The sequence below is a fragment of the Pan troglodytes genome, chromosome 13 (genome assembly GCF_028858775.2).
Source record: "Pan troglodytes isolate AG18354 chromosome 13, NHGRI_mPanTro3-v2.0_pri, whole genome shotgun sequence".
NCBI lineage: Eukaryota > Metazoa > Chordata > Mammalia > Primates > Hominidae > Pan > Pan troglodytes.
The window spans coordinates 98363928-98390936 of NC_072411.2; the positions used below are offsets into that span (position 1 = coordinate 98363928).

Genomic DNA, 27009 nt, shown 5'->3' on the forward strand with positions numbered 1-27009 from the left:
CACCCAAGTGATGCAGCCACAGCAGCATGGATGAGGCAGAGAGTGGGAGAAGAAGAGATGAGAGAAACAGACAGGCAGGGGCAGGCTTCCGGACTGTAATAATAACAATAACACTCTCTAGAACCTACTATGTGCCAGTGCTGTTCTAGTGTTTTACTTTTATTCACTCATTTAAACCTCTAACAACCCTTTAGGGTAGGAACTATTATCTATAAAATTTTTAACAATGAGGAGAGTAAAACAGGGAGAGGTTAAGAAATTTGTCTAGGATGATAAAGCTGGTACGGCAGTCACCTCTTAACCATAGTTTCACTTTCTGCAATTTCCATTACCCAAAGTTAACCTTAGTCTGAAAATATTAAATGGAAAATTCCAGAAACAAACAACTCATAAGTTTTAGATTGTGTACATTCTGAGTAGTGTGATGAAATTTTGCATTGTCCCTTCCATCCTGCCCGGATGTAAATCATCTCTCTGTCCAGCAGGTCCATGCTGTAGATGCTCCCTGCTTGTCAGTCACTTAGTAGCCATCTCAATTATCAGATCAGCTGTCATAGTATCTCATCACGCAGGCATTTTGTCATCTCGCATCATCACAAAAAGAAGAAGAAGGGTGAGTACAACACAGTAAGATATTCTCAGAGAAAGAGATCACAATCACAGAAGCTATTTTGAGAGAGAGAGACCACATTCACCTAACTTTTGTTATAATATATTGTTATAATTGTTCTATTTTGTTATTAGTTACTGTTAATCTCTTACTGTGCCTAATTTATAAAGTAAACTTTATCATAGGTATATATGTATAGGGAATAACAGTGTATGGTAGGGTTCAGCACTATCTTCAGGTTCAGAATCCACTGGGGGTCTTGGAACGTATCCCCCATGGATAAAGTGGAATTACTGTATGCACAGAGTGAACCCAGTCTTGCTCCAGTGACCATGCTCCTCAACACTACACCTTACTGTCTGTCTAGACCACACTCTGAGGATAATGGAAAGTCATTGAAGGATTTAAAGCAGGGAAGTGACATGATCTGCATTAAAAAATGATAATGATAACTCTGGCTGCTGTGTGCAGAACAGATGGTAGAATGGCAAGAGAGGATGGCACACAATGCTTCATGCCCAGGCCAACGACCAAGCATGGGAGCCATAACCTGGATATGACTCACCTCCATCTCCATCCTCCCTGTGCAGACAGAGCTATAGCCGATACAAATATCCACCTTAGTGCAAAAGGCTGTGACCCAATCTCGCACTCTTCAGTTTGACAACCCTGGTGGGGGGGTTGGCGGGGGGGCGGCACTCATCCTCCTCTAAGCCCGCTCCAAGTCAAACACCATCCTGTAATTTCACTGTCTACCTCCACCATGCTCTTCTCCTCCCTCTCTTTATTCAAACAACTCCCAAAAGTCCAATTTTCCCCACACTCAATTTTAATCAGTCAAAATATAAAGCTCTGATTGTCCATCACTTTGTAGCTCAGTAAAACCCTTAATGCAACATGTTTACTATAGCACTAGTGTTCAGCCTACATAAACCTTTATTTACCAACAAAGTTTGGCTCTGTGTCCCTACCCAAATTACCAAATTGTAATCCCCATGTGTCAAGGGAAGGACTTGTAATCCCCACATGTTGAGGGAGGGAGGTCATTGGATCATGGGGGTGGTTCTCTCCATGCTGTTCTCATGATAGCAAGTGAGTTCTCATGAGATCTGATGGTTTTGTGAGGCAGTTTTCCCTGCTTTTGCTCACTTCTCTCTCCTGCCACCTTGCGAAGAAGGTGCCTGCTTCCCCTTCACCTTCTGCCATGATCGTAAGTTTCCTGAGGCCTCCCCAGCCATGTGGAACTGTGAGTCAATTAAATCTCTTTTGTTTATAAATTATCCAGTCTTAGGGAAGTTCTTTATAGTAGTGTGAAATGGACTAATACACCAACAAAAGTACATTTTCCTTTTCTATGTATATATCACACCTTACAGGTGCAATGAGAATAATACACCACTTGATACTGATATTGCCAGGCTGCCACTGCTGGGTAACAGCTGATTTGGGTTTAAATTCCATTTCTCCCATTCACTGGATTTATGACCTTGGGCAAATCTTGAAAACTGCATAGACTCCATTTTCTTAATCTATAAAATGATAGTAATCACACTTCAGCTCAGAAAGCTGTGAGGAGTACATGAGTATAGTATGTGAACCTGGCATATATCAGGAGCTAAACATACGAGTTTTAAAAACCTATTTCGGACCAGGCGCAGTGGCTCATACCTGTAATCCCAGCACTTTGGGAGGCTGAGGCAGGTGGATCACTTGAGTTTGAGATTGGCCTGACCAACATGGTGAAACCCTGTCTCTACTAAAAACACAAAAAATTAGCTGGGCATGGTGGCAGGTGCCTATAATCCCAGCTACTTGGGAGGCTGAGGCAGGAGAATTGCTTGAATCTCCCTTGAACACAGGAGGCGGAGGTTGCAGTGAGCCGAGATCGCGCCACTGCACTCCAGCCTGGGCGACAGAGCAAGACTCTGTCTCAAAAAAAAAAAAAAAAAAAAAAAAAGAAACTCTATTTATTCCTTCTTTTAAAGGGAGCTATGTTTTCATTTCATTACTCAAAAGCACAATTCTCCAACTTCATTTCCTTAGCTTTTACTTTTAAAATTTATTTTATTCTAATTTCTCATAAATATACATAAATTAAAACAAAGGCATGCTTATTTATGTTTCTTGAAACTCTGCTTTCTTAATCCATAGATGCCAAAAGAACAGGCAGCATGGGTGAAGTCCTTACTGTACAGTGATTGTAAACCATGCCACTAAGAGCATAGCACAGTATCTCACATGTAGTATCTCCATACTGCCCAGTTCTTCAACAGAAGGTCATTCAAAGCTTAAAATTCTGTCAATGAGCTTTAAGCCTGGCTTGATAAAGAACCAGATGGAGGTGCCCTCATCTCCCTACACAATGAAGCCAGGACCTTGAATATAGTGTTCAACTTGAGAATCTCTACCTTGTCACTATGTGTGTAAAGAGTTACCAGGAATGATAATAGCAATTTGATTACACACCCTCCTTTCTTTCCTCTAATTATTTAAAACATACCATGCAGGCCAGGCACGGTGGCTCATGCCTGTAATCCCAGCATGTCAGGAGGCCAAGGCAGGTGGATCATGAGGTCAGGAGATCGACACCATCCTGGCCAACATGGTGAAATCCTGTTTCTACTAAAAATACAAAAATTAGCTGGGTGTGATGGCACACATCTGTAGTCCCAGCTACTCAGGAGGCTGAGGCAGGAGAATTGCTTGAACCTGGGAGGCAGAGGTTGCAGTGAGCCGAGGTGGTGCCACTGCACTCCAGCCTGGCAACAGAGCGAGACTCCATCTTCAAACAAACAAACAAACAAACAAACAAAACCATGCATATATTAAGCCTGCACTCAAAGATAATCTCTTTTAATAGTAAGTGAAGTTTAGCAAATTCTAGAACCTGTAGGATATTACTTTTACATTGCACCTAAGGCTGAAAATTCAGAGAAATATACAATCATTATGAAATACAATGTTCAATACAAAAGCATCCTTTGGTTAGGAGTAAATTATTCCTTTGATCTTAATGAGTTCATATAATATGGATGAGGAACTATAATAGCTAATTTTATTTAAAGAAGGAGGTTACTCTTATTGAACTAAACCAAATACTTGTTGGAGCTCATCTAATCTCAGCCTGAAAATATTAGTTAGAAGCATGTGGGAATGGCTGGGGGCAGTGGCTTATGCCTGTAATACCAGCACTTTGGGAGGCCAAGATCGGAGGATTGCTTGACGCTATGAGTTAGAGACTAGCCTGGGCAACACAGCAAACCCTGCCTCTACAAATAATTTTTTACAATTAGCTGGGCACGGTGTCACACACCTGCAGTTCTAGCTACTCAGGATGCTGAGGCAGGAGGATTGCTTGAGCCCCAGGAATTCCAGACTGCAGTGAGCTATGATCATGCCACTGCACTCCAGCCTAGGCAACAGAGAGAGACCCTGTCTCTAAAAAAAAATTACACAAAAAGAGCAGGGTAGCAAACCTCCAAAGAGCTAAAAACAGAACTGCCATTCGACCCAGCAATCCCACTTCTGGGTATATACCCAAAACAATACAAATCATTCTATCATAATAGCACATGCCTGCGCATGTTCACTGCAGCACTATTCACAAGAGCAAAGACATGGAATCAACCTAAATGCCCATCAATGACAAATGGGATAAAGAAAATGTAGTACATATACACCATGGGATACTATGCAGCCATAAAAAAGAATGAGATCATGTATTTTGCAGGAGCATGGATGGAGCTGGAGGCCATTATTCTTAGCAAACTAACACAGGAACAGAAAACCAAATACTGCATGTTCTCACTTGTAAGTGGGAGCTAAGAGATGAGACTCATGGACACAAATAAGGGAACAACAGACACTGGGGCCTACTCGAGGGTGAAGGATGGGAGGAGAGAGAGGATCAGAAAAAAAAATTAAGCCTAGTGGCTTAGTACCTGAGTGACAAAATAATCTCTTCAACAAACTCCTGTGACACAAGTTTACCTACCTAACAAACCTGCATATGTACCCCTGAACCTAAAATAGAAAAAAAAACAGGTGGGAGAAATGTTTCTGAAACATTCACTGCTCCTGATCCTAAAGAATAGTGTTACGAAGTGACTGCTCTCTGTGGGTCCCTCCCCAAAACTGCTTTATCAGAAGATCAGTTACCTTTCCAGAGATGACTGCTCATGTAAGTCTTTACTAAATCTTCAACATACTTTTCACTAAACTGTGCTCAATGAGGGCACTACAGGCATTCTAGTGGGTAATTCTTTGTGAGAGTCTATCCAATACATTGCAGAAACATTAGCATCCTTGGCTCTCAGGCACTAAATGCCAGTTGCACCCTACATGGCAATAAAAATGAACATCACCACCCCTCTTGAGAATCACTGACTGGCATTTAATAGCCAAAAAGTAAAAAATTTCACTGTATAAAACTAACTTGTAAGGAATTAGGATAAAACTAAAATTTTGCCCTGGAGTCATTCCAGTTTTTAAATAATTAATTAAAGTGGATTTTCTGCTTGCAAATTTTAGAGGTCTATAGAAAACTGAGTCAGTTTGCCACAAGATACTACATAAAAACCATGGTTTTATTCTCAAGTTAAAGTGTTGCTGTAAGACTGTCATTCAATCAACAGTCTCTAGAATATGGATGTCTATGAATACTTGTCCATTTGAACTTTACCCTAAAAGTAAATCTGTTTTCACATCTCACTCTCTGAGAGAAGAAGTTTAAAATTTGTCAAAAACCATGATTATTCCAGGGACAGATAACCTTCCATGAAATCTATTTAGACTCAACCTAAGGCAATTTTCAAAAGCATTTTCTTGTAGGTAGAACCTGTACTTAACAACACAATCCATTTAAAACAAGCAGAACCCTAAAAATTCACAATGAGGTGACTGTCTATATGTAACAGTTTTGCATGCTTTAATCTCAGTACTGATCTCTTATATCCAGTTGCCAAGTGATAAATGTGCCACATAGTTTGTTAATAATTGTCCCTCAGCCAGCTGGGAGGGGACCACTTTTAAGAGCTTTTCAAAGTGAAAGGCAGAGAAAACTGTAAATCCCAAACAGCTGGACAAGGAAATCAAGTGACAGTGGAATTCATTCCACAGCACTTTCCAATATCTTACCTCATATAATCCCAAAGGTTTTAAAATCCATCAGTCAAATGAGACTTAGGCAGCAGCAAGAAGAAACATGGCATTCTTCCTTAAAATCATACACCTGGCCAACCCACGTGGCAGTTTCATTCATAGGAGCAGCCAGAGCTGAACTGAAGTCAAGGCGGGTCTGGAGTTCTAAGGTGGCTGTGAAAGCTCTGCAGGTCCACTTCACGGATGCTCCTGCTTCTCTTCCTCTTCCCCCAAAGTTCTAGAAATGAAATACTAGACAGGATTCCGGCAGGTCTCTAACAAGAGGCTCCTGTCCAGTACGAATGACACTAAAAGCCACTCCTGCCTTTCATCAAGACTTATCACTGTCCAGGCATCCTAAGTGAAAAAAATGTATCACATCCCCTCGGCTGAGGCAGTCGTGGCCACACCCCTGTAAAGGGTACAGGATGCAATCGCCCCATCCTCCCCTCAGCTTCCTTCCTTTGCTTTTCCATGGGAGAATTCCAAAGAATGAGTTATGTGTACACACACACACACACACACACGCACACAGAGTGGGCTGATGTCAAACAAGCTGACTGCAATCCCAGAAAGGGGAGCTTGCTATTTGATTTACTCAGAATAGAGTGGTCACTACCTGAGAACTCCAACTTACCATTACCATAAATCAGACATAGCATTCATTTAGGTTACTGAAATGGGCTTACAGTATTTTAACTAATCCAGAGTGAAATTTGTGGACTTGTGATTTCAAACTGTGAAAAAGGACTAAAGCTTTTTCAAACGTAATATAGCTTTAATGAAAATTCAAACATGCGGTTATCAATGCAGAAGTTATTTTCAAACCTGACTTTTAATGTGAAAACAGATACAATTATCAATCTAGCTAATGCTCTTGTCTTATACTGGAAAGAGTTGGGGTAGGGAAATCCCCAGTCCAGATCCATCATTCTTTAATGGAGAAAGGGGCTTTCTGAAGCTGTTAGCCCACCTGTGTCAGCGGTTGCAATTACAAGGTGCTGGTTTAATGTAATCAAAGGCTATAAGACCATCTCTCTCCAGCAACCTCCAGGAAAACTAGATGAAATGGTCTTACATGTCAGGTACATTTGCTGTGAAAAGATGCAAACTAGATTTAAGCTTCACACTACATTTGATGGCTGCAATTACCTCTCTATTGTTCCCTTAACCCAGACACAGTTTGCCCTGAAGCTTCGAAGGGCCACAGAGCTTTGGGCTGATTCTGGAATTGGATGAGTGAACACAGCAAGCCAGGCACTCCAGGATCACCATCACCCTGTCCAGGCCTCTTCTGGACATGCAAACCCAGCCCAGTTTTAGAACAAATCACTATGACTTTCCAGTGTCCTAGCAAACAACAATAATAGCAAGCATGTTCAGAATGGTACTATGTGCCAGGGACACATAGGAGATGCTTTAAAAATAGTATCAAATGAGTGTCACTGTGCTCTAAGAATAAGGTCAGTAGTGTCATTAGGCCCATGTTACAGATGAGAAAACTGAGGCTCACTGAGAAGAAGTGATAACAGCCAGGATTTAAAGTCTCATCTGAAAGACACTTAAACCCAAGCTCTTTTAAGATACGCTGCCTTCCTCATATAACACTCTTGAAAATGCCAGCAACCTCACTAATTTAGGTGGCCAATGGGTCCACAGTGGGCTCAGTCACCACTGGGAGATTAAGAAAAATAAATCTAGGCCAGGAACCATGGCTCACACCTATAATCCAAGCACTTTGGGAGGCCAAAGTAGGAGGGTCGCATGAGGCCAGGAGTTCAAGATCATGGTGAGACACCATCTCTACAAAAACATGTTTTTTTAACTTAGCTTGGCATGGTGGCATGCACCTGTAGTGCCAGCTACTTGGGAGGCTGAGGTGGGAGGAGCGCTTGAGCCCAGGAGTTTGAGGCTACAGTGAGCTACGATCCTGCCAATGCAAATCAGCCTGGGCAACAGAGTGAGATCCTGTCTCTAAAAAGAAACAGAAAGGAGGAAAAGAAAGAATAAGAAATCTAGAAAGAATAAATATATTTCCTCTTTTTGGCATCAAAGTTGGCTACAGCCTATGGACAACAAATAGACTTCTTAACAATGTAAGCCTCTCTGTTTTTATCCCCGGGCAGGAATAGAGTATCATCTTGAGCTCTTGACTACTTTCTAGTTATGGACCAATAGACTCTCTGTTGGGTAGAAGAGAGACTCACCTACTCTGCTTATGGTGCAGCTCTTACTATCACTCACTCCCTGGTCTCTGAATCCCACCTGATGCTCCTATCACTCTGGTCCTCCAAGCCATGATTCTTTGCCTTCCAAATACCATAACATTTGGTACATACACCACTTTACCTGCGCTCTAGGTTCTGGATTACCCATGTATTACCAACACCTACATGTGACTATCTATTTTCCTATATGGAGAAAACCTACTTCCCCCCAGCATAAGACACTATCATAATGGAATTAGATTTTCCAGCTAACCAAGAAAGAAACTAAAAAGTGTAGGGCCACAGTGGTTGATGAATGTTGGAGCTCCGATTTCAAGCCATCACACATGTACTCTTTCACTGGGATGGTAATTTTTTAAGCACAAGTAATTCAGCCAGTACTACTTTAATCATAGCAAATGATTATATTGAGAAGGTATATCCAGAGTATCATAAATTCACATATGCTTTCCTTTCTCCAAACCACACCCCTTTGCGGGGAAAGTCCAGCAAAACCAAGAGCAACAAATAAAATGGGGAAGCACATTAATAACGACTTTTTATCAACAAAACACTCTTATGTTTTTACTTACTATGATATCATATGGTGCTAGGCACTGGGAGGTAGCTGCGAACAAAATAAACATAGCCCCTGCCCTCACAGAGCTTATATTTTAAAGAGAAAAACATTAAATAAATATAAAATGAATTCTTTAATTACAATTATGACACATGCTACAAAGGAAAAAGAAAAGATCCTCAGAGTATGGATGGGCCATCAACATGACGTGGTCAGGAGAAAAAGAGAAAGCTCACTCAAGGCATTGGCATATGAACCGTGCTCTGAAGGGATGAGGCTGGTGAAGGAGAACAGCATCTAGAAATTTCAAGAATTGATGTAAAGGGATAGAAAGGGAAGCTTAAGAATGAAGGAATGGAAATTATCCCCCAATTATCTTTCCCATTTCCATCAGATCTCCCACTGCAAGCCCAACTGATTATTACAGTTTTCAACATTCAAAGCTATTGATCTAGCAAGGATGCCCATGGGTGGAAATGTGATTTATGGATGCTGAATGGATTAATTATACACAATTAAAGACATCACTTAACTAAAGTAGCTCATTCCCCAAAGCTCGCAGAATATTTATTGTGAGTAAAGCAGGGAAGAGCAAAGACACAGTCCTTAGATTACAACACAAATTGGCAATGGAAAAATTCAGCAGTGCCTCCTCCACCTATCTTTATGCTGGTACTAAAAACACAACTAGAATCAAGGTTAGCACATCAGGAAGGAACAACCCTTTTCCTGAAAATCCCATTATGAATTTCCTTTGTGTTTTGCATTTTGCATGCCTCTGAGGCTGACATCACTTATATACATTATTGAAGCCTCACTGGATGTGTCTGCCTATCTGCTGCAATTTTTATTGGAGACTTTTTCTTCGAACCCTGTGTTCCTAAAGCAGCCAGAGGAATGCTTGTCCCGTTGTCACTCTGTTTTCAGATTCCCAAAATGTTTCAATGGGAATACACATCAGTCTGTGTATAAATCAGAAAGCTTTTTGAAAATATATACAAAAGTGAGGTAGCTGCTAAAATATCAAGGGTAGGACCTCAAATATAAACCCAAGTTGATACATGTGTACAAAATACGTGTATTTTTAAATTTGGCTTAGAAAGTAGGCCGTTAAACTCACTAAAAACGATCATGACTATTATTTGTTATAATAACTGAATACATGCTAGGCCCTATAAGTGTGTACACACACTCATTTAATCCTCAGAGTCACCAGAGTAACAATCCCTATGTCATAAATGAAGAAAACTAGGAGATAGATTGAATAACTTGTTCACAGAAGATCACATAGCCAGAAACTAGCTGGATTTCAAATCTTGGGTCTGTATAACATCAAAGCTTACCCATACTTTTGCCACTCTTCTACAGCTTCCCCCCACAATAACTACCTACCATTCACTAAATGTCAAGAATTACGCTCAGTAATTAAGAATCATCCACTGAAAGAATTCTCACAGTAATTCTGAGAAGTGTTCTTAGCCCCTAGATGAGGAAACTGAGCTCAGAGAATTCCAGGAACTTGATCAAGGGAGCACCACAGCAAGGCTGAAATGTGCAGAGGAAGATTTCCCAGAACCCTGCACAATTTCAGAAGAAATTTGTGTGGTACAATGAGTTTAGTAAAAGTAATTAAGGACTTGTTACTTTCTTAAGGTTTTTCAGTTTTATCTGGGAAATTATTAATATGCTTTGGAAGAGAAGAAAATTCCCAAAGGACTGATATCCTCATCTTCGGTGGACGAGGAAATCCCTCTAGGAATGTCCATTCAAGCCAAAATATCAGCATTGTGATCCATTACTTTCGTACACAAAAATAAATGACCCTCAGTTATCTATGTTTAACAGATCAATACCCACAAGCATATGTAATGTGCCAAAAACTCTGAAAGCTATACACAAATCAGAATAAATGTAGTTCTTTTCCCTTCACCTACTTCCACCACAGAATTAAAGACCCAGCTATAGTGGTATCTGGTTTATTTGATTGGCATATGTCTTGAAGCTCTTAGGATGTAGTATTTTTCCTCATGGGAGAATTTCATATTAACATCAAGAGTATTATATTTTTCCTTAATGGTGAACTTTGTGTTAACGTTGCGTTAACTCCATATTAATGGAAACACAAATGTTTCCAAGTGAAATGTTAAGGGGTTTAAATACAATCCCCCTTCTCTAATTCAATTTATAACTCTTTAACTGCACAGTTAATGGGTTCTTCAGCTATGTTATTTTTCATTCCAAATTAAATTATATTATTGTAAACCAGGGGGAGTTTAAGAATAGGTTTTAAGCATGCAAAAATCTTCAATTAAGATGAAACTAGTAGAGAAAGATGTAAAATTATTTTATCTGTGTATATATATGTTGTTTCTGTCTGTAAAATGGGAACATTACCCTTTTCCAATAATGCTTTGCATATAGCAATGAACATAATAATATACCCTGGAGATGCTCTCCTGAAAGAACACATTCAGAGACTCTAATATATTCACATTAGTGAACAAAATTGGCATTTATACTTCACCACCATAGTGTATGATTCAGAATTAAACATATCACACAGATTCCCACATGCTGAAAGAGTAGTTCTTACATTTTACGTGTCTTAGAATCATCTGAGACTCATGTTTAAAATTCAGACTCCATAGAGCAAATCACAGAAATTGTGATTCAGTAGGTATAGGATGGGTCTTAGGTGTCTGCATTTTTTAATTTTTAATTGTTGCGGGTACATGGTAGGTGCCTATATTTACAGGGTACATGAGATACTTTGATACAGGCATACAATGCATAATAATCACATCAGGGTAAATGAAATATTCATCACCTCAAGCATTTATCCTTTGTGTTAAAAATAATTCAATTATACTCTTAGTTACTTTTAAATGTACAATAAATTATTGTTGACTGTTGTCACCCTGTTGTGCTATCAAATGCTAGATCTTATTCATTCTATCTAACCATATTTTTTTATACATAAACCATCTGCACTTCCCCCACAACCCACTACCCTTCCCAGCCTCTGGTAACCATCATTCTATTCTCTATCTCCATGAGTTCAATTGTTTTCATTTTTAGTTCCCACAAGTAAGTGACAACATGTGAAGTGTGTCTTTCTGTCCCTGGTTTATTTCACTTAACATAATGACCTCCAGTATCATCCATGTTGTTGCAAATGACAGGATCTCATTCTTTTTCATGGCCGAATAGTACTCCATTGTATGTGTGTGTGTGTGTGTGTATGGTACATAGATACATATATATATGAGATACATATATATGATACATATATGAGATACATATATATGATACATATATGAGATACATATATATGATACATATATATATATATCACATTTTCTTTTTCCATTTGTCTGTTGTTATAAACTTAGGTTGCTTTCAAATCTTGGCTATTGTGAACAGTGCTGCAGCAAACAGTGCAGATATCTCTTCAATACGCTGATTTCCTTTCTTTTACATATATACCTAGCAGTGTAATTGCTGGATCATATGTTAGTTCAATGTTTAGTTTTTAGGAACCTCCAAACTGTTTTCCATAGTGGTTGTAATAATTTACATTCCTACCAAGGTGCACAAGGGTTCCCTTTTCTTCATATCCTCGCCAGCATTTTAAAAGCCATTTTAACTGGGGTAAAATGATATCTCATTGTAGTTTTGCTGTGCATTTCTCTGCTGCTAGATATATTGGAAGTCCATTGGATGTTGTTTCTTTTCTCCTACTGCTTTTAGCATCCTTTCTTTATCCTTGACCTTTGGCAGTTCCATTATTAAATGTCTTGAGGTAGTCTTGTTTTAGTTCAATCTACTTGCTGTTCTATAACCTTCTTGTATTTGAATATTGATATCTTTCTCTAGGTTTGGGAGTTTTTCTGTTATTATCCCTTTGAATAAACTTTCTACCACTATCTCTCTCTACCTCCTGATTAGGGCCAATAACTTAGATTTGCCCTTTTGAGGCTGTTTTCTAGATCTTGTAGGCATGCTTCATTCTTTTTTATTCTTTTTTGTCTCCTCTGACTGTGTGTTTTCAAATAGCCTGTCTTCAAGCTAATTCTTTCTTCTGCTTGATTAATTCTGCTGCTAAGAGTCTCTGAGGCATTCTTCAATATGTCAGTTGCATTTCCAACTCCAGAGTTTCTGCTTGACTCTTTTTAGTTATTTCAAGCTCTTTGTTTAACTTATCTGATAGGATTCAAAATTCCTTCTCTTTGTTTACTTGAATTTCTTTTAGTTTCCTCAAAACAGTCACTTTGAATTCTCTGTCTGACTGACCACAAATCTCTGCCTCTCCAGGACTGGTCACCGGTGTCTTATTTAGTTCCTTTGGTGAGGTCATGTTTTCCTGGGTGGTCTTGATGCTTGTGAATGTTCTTCAGGGTCTGGGCTTTGAAGAGTTAGGTATTTATTGTAGTCTTTGCAGTCTGGGCTTGTTTGTGCCTGTCTTTCTTTGAAGGTATTCCAGATATTTAAGGGACTTTGGTGTTGTGATCTAAGTTTTTGATCACTGCAGCCACATCTTCATTAGGGGGCATCCCAAGCCTAGTAACAGTGTGACTCTTGCAGACTCCTATAGGTACCACCTTGGTAGTCTTGGATAGGATCTAGAAGAATTCTGTGGATTACCTGGTAGAAACTCTTTTTCTCTTCCCTTACTCCTCCTAAACAAATGGAGTCTCTCTCTCTCTCTCTCTCTCTCTCTCTCTCATTGATGAGCTCTCTGAACCTAAGAGAGGAATGACACATGGACTCCTGTTGTCACCACCACTGGGACTGCACTGGGTCAGACCTGAAGCCAGCACAGCACTGGGTCTCACCCAAGGCACATGTTAACCACTGCCTGGCTACCACCTATGTTCACTCAAGGGCCTAGGGCTCTACAATCAGCACAGCACATAACGAAGCTAGCCAAGCTTATGTCTTTCCCTTCAGGGCAGCAAAATCCCCTCAGTCCTGGGCAGGCCTAAAGATGCCATCAAGGAACCAGGGCCTACAGTAGGAAAACTTAGGAATATACTCGATGTTCTATTCCACTGCAGCTGAGCTGGCACCCAAGCCACAAAACAAAGTCCTTCCACTCTGCCCTCATCTTTCCACAAACAGAGGCATTTCTCCCTATGGCCACTACTGCCCTAGGTCCATGGTGAGCACTGCCTGGCTACTGCTGATATTCATTCAAGGCTTACAAAGCTCTTTAGTCAGCTTGTGGTGAATGCTGCCAGGCCTGGAACTCTCCCTTTAGAGCAGTGGGCTCCCCTCTGGCCCAGGGTATTTCCAGAAATGCCATCTAAAAGCCAAGACCTAGAATTGAGGACACCAGTGGGTAGTGTCCTCACCCATTGTGGACAAGCTGGTACCTAAGCAGTAAGACAAAGTCCCCTAAGCAGTAAGACAAAGTCCCCTTACTCTTCCCTCTCCTTTTCTCAAGCAGAAGGAGTCCCTCCCCTTAGCTGCCACAGCTGGGAATCTGCTGGGTCATACCTGAAGCCAGCATGTCTCCAAGTCTCAGCAAGGCCCATGATGAGTACTACCTGGGTACTGCTGCTGATTATTTAGGGCCCAAGGGCTCTTTAGTCAGCAGGTGATGAATCCTGACAGGTCTGAGTCCTTCACTTCAAGGAAGTGAGTTGCCTTCTGGCCCAGGCTGTGTCTAAAATGTCATCCAGGAGCTAGGGCCTGGAATGGAAGCCTCAAGACTCTGTCTGGTGTCGTATCCTACTGTGGCTGAGCTGGTATCCAAGTTGCAAGACAAAGTCCTCTTTATTCTTCCCTCTCTTCTCCTCAAGTGGAATGCAGGGGTCTCTTTTGGAACTGTGAGCTGTGCTGCCTGGGGGTGGGAGAGGGATGGCACAAGCACTCCCCTGGCTACCCCAGCTGGTGTCTCACTAGGCCACACGCCCCCAAAGTCTACTGGCTCTAAGCCCAGCACAGCACCAGGACTTGCCCAGGAATTGCAGTCCTTGTGGTCTAGACTGCCCTTAATGTTTATTTACAACCCCAGAGCAATTTAACCCATGGTGGCGAGGCTTGCTGGGATTCAGGTTCTGACTGCTAGAATGAGTGATTCCCCTCTGGCTAGGGCTGATCTAAATGCTCCCTCCGTGGGTGCCAGCTAGGTTCTGCCCAGCGTTGCTTTCTGCTGTGACAATGCAGCACAGCATTTCAATGCAAAGTCCCACAATCACTGCATTCTCCCTCCCCTAGCGCATAGATTCTCTCTCTGTGCCACTTGCTGCTGCTGGAGGATAGCGGGGATGCAGTGTCGGAAATGAAAAACTCTCTCTCCTACCCTGTTCAGTGCCTCTTTCAGTGGCATGAAATTAAAACCAGATACTGTGATTGCTCATCTGATTTTTGGTTCTTATGAAGGTGTTTTTTTGTGTGTGGAGAGTCGTTCAATTTGGTGTTACTGTGAGAGGACAATCAGTGGAGGCTTCTATTCCACCATCTTGCTCTGCCCCCTAAAGTCTGCATTTTTAAACAGTTACCTCAGCTAATTCTGATACAGGTACTCTTTGAACCACATTTCTAACAGACAATGGTGTAGAGTCTTAAAATCCAATAGTCCATATATTAATGTACACGTATAGGTACATGCCATTTTTGATTTTGCATATTCATTTTATTAAACTCAAAAACAGACATACATCTGTACCTGTAATGTGTCTCCTACCTTAACAGCTCACAATTATTATGTTCAATCTACTTTTAAATAAAGAATAAAAAAGCATAATAAAAGGACAAGCAAGTACAGGAATAAAGAAGACAGAAAGGGGCACTAACATGAGAACAAAGTTTTAGATTCTATTTAAGCTGAGAACAGTGCTCCACAAAATATGGGCCATGGGTAAGTGCTGGTCCATGAATTGGTTGTTTATAATCTGAGATAGGTCTAGAAACTGACTGGAAGCTCTTAGAAACTTTTACAGAAATTTGTCAGAGTAATTTTATGTCTATTCAATCTAATAATAAAATTTTGGACTTGTATTTTATAGATCTTATATTTTATTCCATTTCTTTTTCTACTAGCTTATTTTCACTCTATTTTACAAAGATCAATGTCCACAGGTAGTCTGCAAAGCACTGGTGAACTCTACAGAGAAGAACCGGCCTTCTTGGTTAGTCCGGTGAGCCTCTCCTAACCCAGGATTTTAATACAAAAGTGAATATCCTCAACTTCTCATAATTACTTACTGTGAATCTGTCAGCAATGAACGATCTCTGTTTTCTGTGAATCTACCAACTTCTTTTTAGCTTGTATCCCCTTTTAGAATAACATTTTAGTAACATTTCTTAAAAGTTTACTTTCAACAGTGTAAAGTAGTACTTTTTCACTTTTATTTGTCTTTTACTTTTCAAAGAGACCCTTGAGTCTTAACATTTGAGGATTCAGTGACGAATGCTACATTGTATTAATATCTGTACCCTATCTGTGCATTTTTGCTAACATGAAACTATGGTCTCACTCTATTCTCAAAAAGCAGATCCTTTAACTGCTCTGCTCATCTTAATGCCAGGTCCCTATCAACTACCTAATGATTTTCTTGATATGTGGCAATAACAGTAATAAGAAGCACAAAGTATCAGTAAATTATTCTAGTCATAAATACATGGGACACGGATCTCATTTTGTGGTTTCCCTGCCTCCTAGTAAACTTTGAATCATAATTTTCTCCCTTATTGAAGACCTGCATTGTAAACAGTATTAAAGTTAAATGTTAGATATATTCTTTACGGTATCTGCTTCCTGGTTGATAATATCCTTTGGTGGTCCCCTACAGTTTCTACTTTTGGTATATAAGTGTTGCCAAGAATAACATTTTCCCTTTCCAAGTTAAACATGGTGTTTATAAAAGGTGTAGGATGGAGAACCTGGAAGTATGAATCTGTGCATACAATGGGTAAAGTCACAATAATAGCAACCACTTTCCCAGTTGCCAAGATCTCTGGCCAGGAAGAATAAAAATGAGGATTTTTTCCTCCCTACCTAATTGTGTCCCCCTTTGAGAAGAGTTAGGAAGTCAACTATTAAGTGTCCAAATTTGCTTTCTGATGCTTATAAGTTGCACACTAAATTTGTTCATTTTATTTGCTTAACATTTTTTTTAGAAACCCAATTTTTAAGACATTTTCTCATGTAATCGGTTAACTATATGACTAAGAACTCTCTGACAGCTTGCAGGCTGTCCAGGACAGCTTTGGTTCCGTGGCCAAAAATGGACACCTTTTTAGCTGTGTGAGGTTGGCCAAGTGATTTAACTCCCTAAACTTTAGTTTTCACATCTGTACAATTGGGATAACGAGGCACAGCCAGTACAATTTTGAGAGGATTGTGAAGCTACATAAAGTCAGCAGCACATGACCTGGTGCAGAGTCCACGCTTGCTGCAGTAAAAGCTCAGATATGAGTGTTGTTATTCTTAACAAGGAAGACTCTAAATCACTGAAATAAAATCTAGAGAAGTTCTTGGAATTTTCTCACTCTGACAAGTACACAAAATAGATAAAGGAAAGTCCACCAGGAAGGCAGCTGGCTAGATGAACTGATCTCTGCAGTCTCCTTGATCTAGGTTATCTAACATGCCCAAACCATGTTCAAATTCAGTACTTTGTTTGTAATTCAAGTAACATCTTTGGAGAAAAAGAATTGCCTGTTTTCAGTTAACCAAAGGAATTATAATTATGTTAATTTCTTTTAGTGTACCACATACATTTGTTTCAGCACACTTTGGGAAAGGTTAAGTGGAGCAAATATAACTAAAATCACAGGACATCTTTGTAAAAGCAGATGGCATTCATCCAAAATGTCCTTCCTGGAACAAACTGTAACAACTTGATTCACTCCCACCCTTCCCTACCAAGCTATATTTAAAGGTCCTTAAGCATTTCCATCATAAACTGCTGTCATCAGGATTTGTAATTTTACCTTCTAACCTATTTCAGGGTTTATATATAAACATCTCAAACTTAAAAAAAGCTATTGTTTTTAAAATTTAACAACTTCCTTCAGTAAAGGATAAGAGTACAAGGGGAAACAAACAAAAAAGTAATGATTATACATGAAAAAAAAATATCTGCCATGGCTTGATAAGCAAAATAAGGTGCATGCTCAAGAAATATGTGCCACCAAAGATTATATAAATTCAACGGTGAATAATATGTCATGATTCATAATAATTAGAAGCTAAATAACTGTCCAGAAATTAATGAAAAGGTAAATTATGGTACAGTCATATTATAGGGTATTATGTAGCCATCCCATGATATTCTCAAATAATTTTTAATAACATGGAAAACGTTCATGAGATAATAAGTGGAAAAACATACTGCAAAATTATATGTACAATAGGAACTTAACTGGATTATAAAATAAATATGTATACAATCTATATTTAAAGTTGTAAAAGAAATATGCCAAAATGTTCATAGTAGTTATAGCTTGGCTGGAAAACCTAAGTTCTTCATATTTGTCCATAATTTCCAAGTGGTGTACAATGAACTTGCATTACTTTACTAATCAGAAAAGAAAGGCTTCATTGTGGCTTAGTGTCACAGACAAATACAGAAACAGTAATACAGGAAAAAAATGAAGGCTGGCATCTCTCTCCTATCTTTCTACATCCTCTGCACTGCCCTTGCAAATCTATCTTTAATCATCAACTATTTTGACATTTGAAAATCTTATTTGTACTGTGGATTTATGAAATATTCAGAAAGAAGTTTTCATTTATCAAGCAGTTTCCCCAAAAAGTGACCTTGTAGCTATCCACAAAGTATTATCAACAACTCATATCTTAAGATTCTAAAAAATACAAGTATCATCCACCATAAGGTCACCTCTAGGGGACAAAGCATAGACGTGGGATACATCCAGTAAGGGAAGAGTAAAAAAAAAAAAGAAGCAAAGACGGCACATGAAAACTAGTTTTGGCCGGGCGCTGGCTCATGCCTGTAATGCCAGCACTTTGGGAGGTCGAGGTGGGCAGATCACGAGGTCAGGAGTTCAAGACCAGCTTGGCCAACATGGTGAAACCCCGTCTCTACTAAAAAATACAAAAATTAGCCAGTCGTGGTGGTGCGCACCTGTAATCCCAGCCACTCGGGAGGCTGAGGCAGAATTGCTGGAACCCAGGAGGCAGAGGTAGCAGTGAGCTGAGATCATGCCACTGCACTCTAGCCTGGGCAACAGAGTAAGACTCAGTCTCAAAAAAAAAAAAAGAAAAAAAAGAAAGAAAACTAGTTTCAATCTGTTGAGCTGTTGTATTCAAAACTTCAAGTATTCAGCAGATATCAACTTAAAGAGAACTGTCCCAAATGGAATCATGACATCAATTTAAATCAAACATAAATATTAAAAGAATTCGGAGTCCCAGTCTATCTTAGAGCCTCTCTAACTCTGACTGGAAACAGACACAGACAGACACACACAGAAATCACACTGCAATCAATCATTGTGAGCATTCATGATCACAGATATTTCCAGTTTCTCTATAAACTTTAATAGATTCTACTTTTACTTTTTTCATTGAGATAATAGTTTTTGCCAGTTTGTGAAGTATGTTTTTAATTTCACAGCTTGTTACCACTGGGTTTTGAAAGAAAAGGAAGTGGTAACCTTTTTCAAAACATCAGGACGGGTAAAAGACTGGCAAGTGTATACTTGAGAATCAAAATTGATTATTAGTGGGAACACAACAGTGGAAAAAGATGTGGATATTGGTGTCATGCAATGGCTAGGAAAAAGGAATCAAACATGAGAGGTGGGAAAACGTCTACAGAGAAACATCATCTATTTCAATTTTTCTAATAGAGATTGTCCAGAATAAAAGTGAAATAGCCTCTACTTATTACTGTATTGCAGTTATGCAAATATTATGAATGACACTTGTTCTATATCACCAATGCCATACATTTTTCCAAGGCTGATGAACGTGTTCTTAAAGCTTATATGTCTACTATTCAAAGTACTTTCGCATGTGCCTTCTTATGCCAGTTAGGAAAATCTGGTCCATTTGGATACACTGTCAGGTCCAATTCCCTCTATCAGCCTACGTTCCTTCAGGCTCAGAACCATGTTTTATTAATCTCCGTATTCCTAACAATTACCTAATGGTGGGAAGGGCACAATACATATTTTTGATTAAAAGAATAATAACACATTCTGAATCTTAGCTTTTATTTCCCTCAAACTTTGCCCCAAACCAGAAGTGTGAAGTACTTCATAACTTATTGGTCTCCAAATTTGTATATTTAAGAGCAACTATTTAAACAACAATTTGAAGAGATACTAAGAATATAATAGACAAAAAGCCACATCAAAAATAATCTCATTATACTGAGAAGTAAAAAACAAGAATCCAACAACAAAACATAAATTAAAATAGATTTTCAGCTGGGCACAGTGGCTCATGCCTGTAATCCCAGCACTTTGGGAGGCCGAGGCAGATGAATCACAACGTCAGGAGTTTGAGACCAGCCTGGCCAACATGACGAAACCCCATCTCTACTAAAAATACAAAAATTAGCTGGGTGCAGTGGTGCGCACCTGTAATCTCAGCTACTCAGGAGGCTGAGGCAGGTAGCAATTGCTTGAACCAGGGAGGCGGCCATTGCAGTGAGCCAACATCACGTCACACCACTGCACTCCAGCCTGGGCAACAGAGCAAGACTCTGTCATAAAAAAAAAAAAAAAAAAAAACAGGCCGGGCATGGTGGCTCACGCCTGTAGTCCCAGCACTTTGGGAGGCTGAAGCAGGCGGATCAACCTGAGGTCCAGGAGTTCGAGACCAGCCTGACCAATACGATGAAACCCCGTCTCTACTAAAAATACAAAAATTAGCCAGGTGTGGTGGCATGCACCTGCAATCCCAGCTACTCAAGAGGCTGAGACAGGAGAATCTCGAACCCGGGAGGCGGAGGTTGCAGTGAGCCAAGATCACACCACTGCACTCCAGCCTAGGCAACAAGAGCAAAACTCCATCTCAAAAAAAAAAAAATCAATACATAAAAATAAATGAATGAATTAATTAAAATCATTTTTCAGTCCTTGGGGGAAAAAACATAGAGTTACAAACTCTATAAAAATTACTGTTTGATCATACTCAAATTTCATAAACATGCCAAGGAAATTTTAATAACATTAATTCCTAAATCACAGGGAAACCAGGTCGGCCAAAGCTATCCGCTAGTTAGTGCCACGGAAAAGTAGCTTAAACTTTCAGTGATAAAATAATGAGTAAATTCTGAGAATCCCGAAGAGAGAGTCTCAAACACAACCTAAGAGGCAAATTATATTATGGTCATTTTGATTTTTTTGTCAGTTTTAAAGTTATCTACTTGCAACAATTGTATTCTTGATATAAGGTACTAAAAATTGTCCTGATGCAGTGTATTAGTCTGTTCTCACGCTGCTCATAAAGACATACCCAAAACTGGGTAATTAGTAAAGGAAAGAGGTTTAACTGACTCACAGTTCCACATGGCTAGGGAGGCCCCACAATCATGGTGGAAGAGCAAGGGACGTCTTACATGGTAGCAGGCAAGAGAGGGCTTGTGCAGGGGAACTCCCCTTTATAAAACCATCAGATCTCATGAGACTTATTCACCATCATGAGAACAGCATGGGAAAGACCCACCTCCACGATTCACTTACCTCCCATTGGGTTCCTCCCACAATACGTGGGAACTGTGGGAGCCACAATTCAAGATGAGATTTGGGTGGGAACATAGCCAAACCATATCATGTACATTTTCCTGAAATATCCTCAGCATAGTTAATGCATGAATGAAGCAAAGTTTCCATTTTACAAATTTCTCATGCAATAACAATTGCAACATCTGAAAGCACTTAAAATAAGTTTTTCTCACTGTTTCTTACCAGCAGATTAAGTCAATACTGCTAAGCCAAATTAGAAAATGTGAACCAAACAAACAAGCAAAATACAAAAGAGAAAAAAAGGAAAGAAAATCAAGAAGTATATATTTTCTTGGCACAAGTTTACTCAGATGCAGTCTCACAAAGCATTTCTGCAATTATTTTAAAAACAAGTTCCACTGTTAAATCTGTGTTCAGATTAGTTTTGCACGTATTACTCTAAGAGTAGCAAAATCACAACTGTCTCCTCTTTGGCCTTTCCTTGGGTTGGGAGTCAATGGGACTGCCATAAGTAGAGCAGAGTGGTTAAAAACCCAAGCTCAGAAGTCAGATTCCTAAGTTTAAATCCAGGCCCTACCATGTCATCTTTTTGTCATCTTGGCTAAATCACTTTAATTCCCATTGCCTAGGGCTGAAATAGCATATATACTGCACCACCACCCCCGTACACACACGATTTCATACAATGTGCTTTTATTTATGAAAAGAAACACGGAAACGATAAAGAAGAAGCCACCACAAATGGTTACCTACAGAGAGAATAAGTGTTCAGAGTGGAGATACCAGGGATAAAATATAAAACTACTCTTAAAACACCTTCTTGTATAGCTTTCCCCATTGGCCCAATTAGAATATTTTCAAAACCCTGCAATTCATTAGAACACATGAAAATAAAATGTTTAAACACGAGTTCATAGCAATATTAAAATATATGTAGCCCCTAAATAAAATAAAACTCATTAGTCACAATTGACAATAACTAGGGCACCAATGCCCACATATTCTGAAAACTGTCATTGAAAATTAAAGAATTAAGCATCATTTTGCTTTTCCAGAATGAATAGTATTTCAAAGGTACTAACGAGCCATGAGGAGAAGTGCTTTTTACATAAGAATTCCAGGAAATAAGTACAGAAGAAATAAGATAATTACAAAATTCATAATTTTTCAATGCATAAGAAAATAATATATTTGAAAACATTAGACAAAAAAATCAATGAGAAACATTCTAACGAAGACATTACGTTGCCACAACTTGAACCCACTAATCAATCTTAGCATCACGAAGAATGGGGCAGTCAGACTCTTGTGTAACTTTTGATGGAATGCAACACGAAGTACACAGCACCACCAAAGAAGCATCCTTGGGGAAAAACATTAACTTGATGATATTCAAGACCCTTTTGGTTAACCTCCAATTTATAAGAAATAAGGGAGTCAGTGGAACAAGTTAAAAGACAATACCAGTGAGCAAAAAAAAAAAAAAAACAAATCCTGAATGTGAGACATTCTCAAGGAAAACAGATACAGTTGTCACTGGCACTGTGAAAAATGAAAGGAAAAAATGATAGTGAAAAGAGTCAGATAAAACTAATGCACTCTAAATAAGTCTCTTTTTTATCTACAGTTCAAAAACAGGCAAAACTAACCTACAGCTTTAGAAGTCAAGCCTTAAGGAGGCTGTGATTGGGAGTATGAGGAGGACTTTTGAGGTGCTGAGAATACTCTATGTCCTGATCTGGGTGGCAGTTATACAGGTCTACACATACGTAAATGTTCATTACACAGTACACTTAAGATTATGGCACCTTGGCTGGGCGTGGTGGCTCATGCCTGTAATCCCAGCACTTTGGGAGGTCGAGGCAGGTGGATCACGAGGTCAGGAGATCGAGACCATCCTGGCTAACATGGTGAAACCCCGTCTCTACTAAAAATACAAAAAATTGGCCAGGCGTGGTGGCGGGCGCCTGTAGTCCCAGCTACTCAGGAGGCTGAGGCAGGAGGAGGGCGTGAACCTGGGAGGCAGAGCTTGCAGTGAGCTGAGATCGCACCACTGCACTCCAGCCTGGGGGCCAGAGCGATACTCCGTCTCAAAAAAAAAAAAAAAAAAAGGATTATGGCACCTTAAGGACTTTCCTAAATATGTGCAATTCCTCAATAAAACAATAAAAGAGATATAATTAGCCTATGGTGTTTGAAGTCAGGACAATGGTTACCTTTAAGGAAGAGTGTTACTGAGAAGATGCAAGAGCCATACATTTATGATGATTTTACTTCTCTGCATGTATGCTATTCTCCAGCAAAAAAAAAAAAAAAAAAAAAAAAAGGATGAGGGGAGAAGGTACTGCTCTATATTAAAGGTGACATAATAAATAAATTGTTAACTGGATTTTGCTTAAATCAATTATTTTTGAGAAACAGTGAAATTTTAATATTAGATAATTCTTGTGTATAATATTAAGCATAATAAAGACATTTTGCTTATTTAAGAAAATATCCCTATTAGAAGTTCATAGGGGTGAAGCAGTTGTCCTGTGTGGCTATTTAAGTCCCTGCTCAGTTCACTCAGTGGTTGGATAACAAATGCACAAAGATTTGCTTAAATGCACTCAATCAGTAAGTCTCCCAGCCTTTGCTGATGGGCTGTGTGTGTTTGATGGAACACTCCTTCAGTACTCTCAGCAGTTTATAGCTCTGCCTTAACTTTTACTTCCTGCTTGCACAGAGCCTGAAGGTCAGGCACAGTAGAAAATAAGGTCTCTCCTGGGTATGCACACAGCCCTTTGTATGCATTTGGCTTTCCCAATTCCCAGGAATATATTTGAGCTTTTCAAAGCCTGCTATGCACATCTCTTTCTCTATATTGTCCTTTTCCGTTTTTTTCTGTTAGTCCCTTATGTGCCCCAAGTGGTATTGCCACCTCAGGTAAGTGCAGTGTTAAACAACTGCCATTGGTTGTTTTTGAAAAGTGTTCTGGTGATAGGGTTGTTTGCACCAAAGAAGCTATGAGCCAGGTTAACGAAAGTCCTGCAAATGGGGATTTTCCAGAGAGCTGCCAGACATGTCAGGTAGTGACAATTCTCTAACAGGGATGAGGTTTTTGGGGAAGCTGAAAAACCCATTCTGCTGCCATTAGTGGCTCGTAAGGTGTGTTTGTTTTCATGACTACCATGGTTGCAGAGCTTCTGGTTTTCATTTATTGCAGAGCTGGGGAGACAGGAATGATAAAAGGCAAGTTATAATAAAATGTTACACAGCCAAAGCCTACTGTGCTGAGTTCAACCTGTTTCTTGAACAAATGCTCCTCATGTACTTGAAAGCTTTTGGCTGATTTCCAGAGTTCTAAAAAAGTTGACTTTTGCAATTTTCTCCAGTGTTTTCATTGCTTTTTTGGGGAGCAGAATGTGGTGGTGGGGGTTCTTACTCTACCATTCCCGAAGTGCTTCTCCTCACAATCATCCCTTGAAGGTTAGATTGGGGTAAGAAAACCCCTGACCTAAGCCCCGTAGGAAAACCCTACCCGGCTTCTCAGCTGCCATTTACAATAAGCACAGTTGCTTAAAGCATGATGCTCTTTAGAAAGTCTAAAGTCCCTTAAGACACTGTTCTGTGACCATGAACCTCACCAATCACCCCACATGGTTCTCACGTCACTGAGTCTAAGGATCAGTTCAGCACAAAGTCATCCCTCCTACTAGGAAAATGATTAAATTCAGCATGTCCTAGTAACCATGTGGACTATGATAGTAGCTTCTATGAAGGTTTTATCTTCATTTCATAATGCTTTGGTGCCTTAGCTGTTAATAAGTTGTAAATCAGTATAGAAAAATAAAGTAAAATCAATGTCCATATAAAATTCTACCCAAAATCAACCAACAGTGAAATTTTCAAGCAGGTCACTGGTTTCTCATAGCGTCAGGATTATAAAGAAGCAGGTTCCAGTCTATTAATAGCCAGAAAATGTTCCTTATATTATAATAAATAAAAGTAGACGAAAAGTTCTGGGAAGTCAGGAAGCAGACATTTGCCTCCTACCAGGAGGGCAAGAGTTTCCCAGAAATCAGACCCAGCTGAGGTTATAAGGGTCATTAGTAAGGCAACATCCCCATGATAAGGTTCTCTGTGGACCATGACTAGAAGTTTAGTGTGACATAAAGAAGACAGCTTTCCTAAACTGCCAGATTTCCTGCAGAAATCTACTGCAGGACACAGCTGACATTAGTCTTTAACTAGTTTAAACTGAAATAAAATTAAACGTAATATTAAGCAAGACAAAACACTAATGTGATTTAAATATATACATATATGTATGATTATTCATTACAGCACTATTTGTTTGTAATAGAGAAAACTGGAGACAATTTAAATGTCCACCACTTAACCCATCAAGTATACCAGTTAATAAATTATGTTACGTCTCAACAATAAAAGTGTGCACATATATAAGAATGGGACTCTTTCTATGTTCTGACCTGGAAAAATCTGAACAATATATAAGTGAAACAAAGTGTAGAATAGTGCATGTATTTTGCTATTTTTTATATTAGAAGAGGTGAAAATTTCTACATAGTTGTATTTGCTTATTGCTATACATGTATGTATATGTGTGTGTGTATATATATATAGTGTGTGTGTGTATATATATATACATGTGTGGAATATATATCCATCCATATATGTATAAAAACTTTGAAAGAATAAACCTGAAACTAATGAGCATTGTTACCTGTGAGAAAAAAAGGGAAAAATTTGGAAATGCATGAGAGGTTGAGAGGTTGAAAGGAAACTTGTCAAACTACTTCTTTGCATTTAGAAAGTTTTTTGGGCCAAATGACTATATTACTTAATCAAAAAAAGGCCTCTGGTTATTCACATAGGGCAAAAAAAAACATGTAATAAAATTATCTTACAGTTTTTAAAAAAATTAGAAACTAGAGATGTATTCAGATTTTGTAAATCTCTAGTTGATGAAGCCCTAAGTAAACCCCAGAAAGAATTTCTGAATAGGTATATAACATGAAAAAGGATAGAATGAGAGTCTGTACAATATAATAGCGGATTGTATTCTCTGTCTTGTAGCAATACATGCCCTACTTTGTCTTCATTATTTATAAATAACCTGGCTTTAAAAAGCATCTACAGCAACTGCATTTCCAATGGAAATGGCACTTGCTTTACATGAATGTTCTAAACCAGGGTAGCTGGCATGATAACCCTGACCTTTAGAAATGTAACCAGCCTCAATACTAGTAAAAATGATATTGCAAATGGTAGCAGGACCACAAGTAGCTTTCATTTTATTCTTTCTATTTTCTGTATTTTAAATGTTTTTCACTAAGCTTAACTTTCATGATCAGGGATAAAACTATATTTTTCGTAAGACAGGTGGCTCTGGTGGCGGTATGGGGGATGAATTACAGTAAGAGGAAATTGGTGGCAGAAGCATCAGTCAGAAGAGTGGTTCAAGGTAGGAGAAAGATAACAAAGATAGGAATAAAATTTGAAGCAGTGGAGCCAGATATAGATAAATTGAAGAGGTTAACTGACCAGGCCACCTGGATGGAAGTGATGAAGAAAAATGCAAGCATAAGTCTCAAATGTCTGATTTGCATAACTGCTGCCAGCAACATTAAAGAGGCGTATGAAGGAGGATGAAGGATGTGGTCAAATTCTGTTTGGGCTACAATGAATTTGAGGGGTCTGAGGCCAATCCAGGTGGAGATGCCAAGTCAACAGCTAGAAATACAATAATGGCACTCAGAAAAAAATGAAGATTGGGGATGTAAGTGTATAGGTATTGG

General features: G+C 39.2%; 1 protein-coding gene across 14 annotated transcripts in view; it reads right to left on the reverse strand.

Moving 5' to 3' along the window:
• The window catches only part of HECW2 (HECT, C2 and WW domain containing E3 ubiquitin protein ligase 2), a 388387-nt gene that overhangs the window by 156886 nt on the left and 204492 nt on the right, over positions 1-27009 (reverse strand). For 2 of the 14 annotated variants that reach the window (XM_063791419.1, XM_063791416.1), the window contains exon 2: positions 5747-5987. The exons of 10 other annotated variants lie outside the window; for them this stretch is intronic. The gene's annotated coding sequence lies outside the window, so the exon portion shown is untranslated. Of the gene's footprint in view, positions 1-5746; positions 8324-27009 lie in introns of those variants that run through there. 2 more of the 14 variants (XM_063791418.1, XM_063791414.1) reach the window with 1 other exon arrangement.